The sequence below is a fragment of the Hesperophylax consimilis genome, chromosome 11, assembly GCF_061612785.1.
Source record: "Hesperophylax consimilis isolate HC1 chromosome 11, BYU_Hcon_1.0, whole genome shotgun sequence".
Lineage (NCBI taxonomy): Eukaryota > Metazoa > Arthropoda > Insecta > Trichoptera > Limnephilidae > Hesperophylax > Hesperophylax consimilis.
This window is the reverse complement of record NC_142846.1, coordinates 29,445,153-29,451,161: the sequence shown is the minus strand read 5'-3', so window position 1 is coordinate 29,451,161 and position 6,009 is coordinate 29,445,153.

Sequence of the window (6,009 nt, the reverse complement as noted above, 5' to 3'; positions counted from 1 at the left end):
ACGCAGTAGATGGGAAAACGCATCCGCCGCCAGGACCTAGACAAACCTCACCCTATGAACCCGTGTACCCCTGCTAAGTTATGATTTTTTTATGGATTTGTTTTTGCGAAATTTTCGTTTCGATCTAAATACGCATACATTTCTTATAAACAATTCAAGCAACACACGTCATTTTGATTTGAAACGGTACCATTTCACAGTCATTTCATGCGATATTCGACTCTAGAGACTAATACTTTGAGTTCAATATCACAAAAGATTACGGAATCACATAAAACCTTGTGATGAACAGTCCACCGATTGCCCCCTTGATTGGTTCATTTAGTAAAACCATATATAGGGACACAGATCAACTTTGTCTAATAACTTCTTACCTGGATCAACAGACGGCCGGCGTGGTCTAGTGGTATACGCTTTTGACTACAGATCCGAAGGTCGCGGGTTCGCAGGAGCCATAATCTCTGTACATCAGAGCCCTCGAGAACTATTACAATTATGTGTACCGCCGCCCCAGGAACCATTTATTAGATAACCAACACCGCTACCATAGGTCACCGCCAACGTTTAGCGAGATTGTTGTTTATTTCTTATATTTTTTACATCATATCCACACAGGAGGCCCTGAGGAAAATCGTAACCCTCAGGGCCTATGTCATCTTTGTGAATGCTGTGCTTGGGGAATTTTGAAGAAAAGGAAGGAGAGTGAGTTCTGGGAAGTAAATAGGTTTGATGGGTGGGTAGTAATCTGGGGGTCAGTGTGTTCGAGTGATATACATAAGAATCTAACTCTCCTACTGCGTTGCAAGGCGATGCGTTGAAAGAGGACTAATCGATCCGGCCCACCACGCAGTTATTAGGCAGGCGCATCCGCCGCCAAGCCCCTCACATACCTCACCCCATAAACTCGGGCACTCCTGATAAGTCACCAAACATATCAAACAACTTGGGGAGACCTATGACAGAAGTGTGAGTTATCAAATAAATGGTTCCCGGGGCGGCGGTACACATACCCTCCTCCCAAATTGTGATAAACTTCTACTTTCAAATGTAAAACATAATTTAAAACGTACCTAAATGACGGCCTCCGTTATCGAGGGGTAAGGCTATCGACTAGCAATCCGAAGGTCGCGGGCTCAAATAAATTTTACTAAAATAAATTTGTACTATTTTACAATTAGTGTTTGGCAACCAGATCTGAATAGCCAGGTACTCTCCCAACTTTCTCCCCGTCATCTCCTTCGAGGTTCACAATATCTTCAGTCTCACAACAACCCCAATTGGGGATGCCATAGTCTCACTGGCTCCAGACGGTAGCAGTTGGGACTCTGGTGCGATATTCATTTTTTTTTTATAATGAAAATAGAAATATTGGTTCAGTATTATAATCAGATAATGATTAATACATCAGTGAATAACATTCATTTAACATGACCACCCAACGAGAGGCTGATTTGTTTCACAGTTTATGGATGACATGTGCAGTGCTATACTAATAGAAAGTTTTTAGTTAGCTCCAACCGCGTCCAATCATCCATTAATTACCCATTATAACCAAGAACCCGGCCTCCCCTACTAAGTCACGAAGCGTAATCAGGAGAGATGGTAAAAGATACAGGTTCAAAATTTCCTACATAACATTATTCCTTTTGCCGCTATTTTGGATTTTTATGGTCGAAAGGTATCCCTCAACCAGTTTATTTCGATCCGGCCCGCCACGCAGTAGATGGGAAAACGCATCCGCCGCCAGGACCTAGACAAACCTCACCCTATGAACCCGTGTACCCCTGCTAAGTTATGATTTTTTTATGGATTTGTTTTTGCGAAATTTTCGTTTCGATCTAAATACGCATACATTTCTTATAAACAATTCAAGCAACACACGTCATTTTGATTTGAAACGGTACCATTTCACAGTCATTTCATGCGATATTCGACTCTAGAGACTAATACTTTGAGTTCAATATCACAAAAGATTACGGAATCACATAAAACCTTGTGATGAACAGTCCACCGATTGCCCCTTGATTGGTTCATTTAGTAAAACCATATATAGGGACACAGATCAACTTTGTCTAATAACTTCTTACCTGGATCAACATACTACGGGAATAGATCAATATATATGAGATCAACATAAGTATGCCAATTTGGGTAGATCAACATACTACGGGAAAAGATCAATATATATGAGATCAACATAAGTATGCCAATTTGGGTAGATCAACATAAATTATGCATCCGATTTCCATACAAATTTTGAAAATTTTACTAACAGTATATCAAATGGTTTTTCTGGCAAACTGGCAACATTGATAATTATTGTACCACTGTTGTCAATTCATTCAGATGTATTCCATAATAGCCAAGTTATATGGTGTTAAAGGTGGATCAACTTAGTTTAACAACTTCTTACTGGATCAACATAATACGGGAAGAGGACAATATATATATATATATATATATATATATATATATATATATATATCCCGCTACATTTGTTGCGTCCGACCCCTAAAAACTCCATAGCATTGCAGCGTCCACCGACTTACAGCGTCCGATATACGGACGCTGCAATGTTTTGACCTCAAAATTGGCCAGAACGATGCTTACCCCATGTAGAATCGTATGGAAAAAATTTTTGTGGAAGCAAAAAATGTCTCAGAATGTCTGGAAACGAATATTGAACGTTTGACATTTTGCCGACAGGTTCGCTACACGATGTATATATCGAGCAGTGTATGTTTTTATTCATTTCTACGATCTTGCCGCGTCCACGAAGTAATATAATTTTCGATACATAACGACGATCATGCTGCGTCTACGCATTACATCGTTAGTATTGCGTCCTCAAGACCGATTACGAGTAGATATTATTTTATATACATACCGACGGTCGTGCTGCGTCCACGCATTACGTCGATAGTACTGCGTCCCCGTAGCCGCTCATGAGTATATACTCTTTTTAACTCATAATGACAATCATGATGCTTCCATGCATCACGTCGATAGTATTGCGTCCCAGTGAACGATCACGAGTAGATATTATTTTGAATATACAACGACGGTCATGCGCATTACTTTGATAGTATTGCGTCCCCCTGGCCGATCACGTTGAAATATTATTATGAATACATAACGACGGTTTTGCTGCGTCTACGCATTACGTCGATAGTACTGCGTCCTCGTGGCCATTCGGAGTACATTGTTAAATATTATTTGAGCGTTTGGTTGAGTAAATCATCAGATTTGGCAACATTTGGTTAATTTACAACGATGCCGCTTGATACTCAGAACTAAGAATCGTCTTGCGTGGTTTTTAATTAATAACGACGATTTTGCTGCGTCCACGCATTACTTCGATAGTACTGCGTCCCCACGGCCATTCACGAGTACATTTTTATAAATTATTTGAGCGTTTGGTTGAGTAAATCATCAGATTTGGCAACGTTGGGTTAATTTACAACGATGCCGCTTGACACTAAGAACTAAGAAGCATCCTGCGTAGTTTTTAATGCATAACGACGATCGTGATGCGTTTACGCATTACGTTGGTAGTATTGCGTCCGTTGTTGTTTTTTTTTAAAGAAAAAGCGTTTTTTTTGGGAGCGAAACCCGGTCGGCACAAAGTATAAAAAATAAAAGTGGTGTATACAAAGTTATTGTTTTATTTTAAATTAAATATTGTTGTCAATTAAACAAACAATTTATAAGTTCCCGAATATTATCTGAATATAAAATAAATCTTATAGAATAAAATAAAAACCTCAAGATATGAATTGAAATCTAGCAAGAATATCGTAACAAAAATTGTGAGGATTATTATTAATATATTCATAGAATTATAACTATATATTTTATCACACCTTCATAAATGCAATGAAAACCTTAACTTAAATGAAATCAACAAAAAATCAAAATATAGAAGAATACGTATGTGAAACATACAGCGAATGCACTAAAATCTAGAACAATATAATAAATCTACTAACAATCTTGCACTTAAACATAAGGAGTATAATTTGAAACATGGACGAACTTCTGGTATACCTATGTATTTAACATTATGTCCACAACCAGATTTTTTAATACTATCCGAGGCACACTCGCATGCAATACATAAAAATATATCAAGTATTCCAAACTACAAACAATATGTCACAAATTATCACAAAAATAAAAGTAGTGGAATTGTAGTCTATGCTAAAGAAAAATTTACTGATATCAATGTTAACGAAATACCAATATGTAACGCAAACTGTTTGTCAATTAATGAATCTAAATAATTAGCCAATTAATATAATCGCATGTATCGAATACATAGCTCGTTATACCCTTATAGTCCAGTAGGTACCCAAGCGATTCCTTCAGAAACTTGATCAGGGTGCTTAGGCTGTGAACATCTTGGAATAAGTATCGATAATAACATCAAATGGAAAAGTCAAATAAACTCCACAGTAGACTGAATGAGAAAACTCATCTTTATGTTTTTTAGACTTAGAAATACTGTATCATTAAAAATACTTAAAGGTATTTATTTTGCACTTGCACATTCTACACTACTACAATATGAAATCGTGGTTTGCGGGGGGGGGGGGTGGGTGCGTATAAATCATACCTACGTCCACTTGTGACAATTCAAAAAATATTAATAAAAATCATATTTAAAAAAGCCATATAACTATCCAACAATTAATGTTTTCCAAGGTTTCCCGGTTCCCCTTCTCACAAAAATTTATGACAAAAATACTCGTACATTAAGAACTTCAATTACATAAAGATTTATTTGATAAAAATAATATTCCATAATTAATTTTAAGCTAAATAATTATTTATATTGGAGGACTAACCTTACCACTAGTTCGAACTACAACAGCAAAACATCATTATGTATTTAACGGTATAAAATTATTCAATAAATTACTCCTGGATATATCTGAGGAAAATTATGACAGTTACAAAAAAAAAACAATTTAAAATTCTCTAATACCACCTAATAAATTTTCTTATCGTTTTAAATTATTTATTTATTTATTTTATTTCAGGGAAATCAACACTTTACAATGTGGTTCATTTATACACTTGTAATTTACCTAACTGAGAAACCAATTGCAGATTTCCGCAGTATTCTATTCTATTATGTATGTAAAAATTTAAAAACTATACTAACAAGAACTAAAAAATATTAAATTTATCGAAGAAAGCAAACACTTAGTGGCTTGACATTATACAAAATGAAACAAATACTTTGTTTTAAACCACTTTATTTTTATTTATATTTCGTCGACCGGTTTGGATTGAACCCAAATATTATATAAAATAAATAAAGTGGTTTAAAACATAGTATTGTTTCATTTTGTAAAAAATATAACGTTATTTAAGAGGGAGATTATTATAACATGAGATTATTTTAACTGGAGATTATTATAACAGGAGATTATTAAAACAGAAGATTATTATAACGTAATACTACATAATATATGTCATTACATAATATAATAACATTTTATGCAGTTTGGTACACGTTTAATACATTTTTAATATAGTTTTTGGTTACATTGAAGATAGAATCAGAGAGAATGTTATTATACATATGTTGAACATATTCTTCTAAGACAAGCATTTTTATTTTACAAGATTACATGAGCGTGTGTGCCGTGTAGGTACTTTCAAATCAATTCTGCTTAATAAACTCCACATATTATGTTTCTGCTTATCATTCCTTGGTATTATTTATAACTAACCTGTTTTTATTACTTTTATTGTATTTTCTTGTAAGGCTATTAATAGTTTTTGTAATAATATTTGCAATATAAATATGTAAAAATATATTGTTGTCCTCTCCTAAGCACAAGCATCTTACTTATCAGAAAAGTGATTTAAATATTATTTAATATTATGTTGTAAATATTGTAACACTAAAGATGTTAAGAAATAAAAATAAAAAAATATTTTTATTTTGAACTTAATGGTATTAATAAGTTTAACTCATTAATTAAAATATTGCAATTT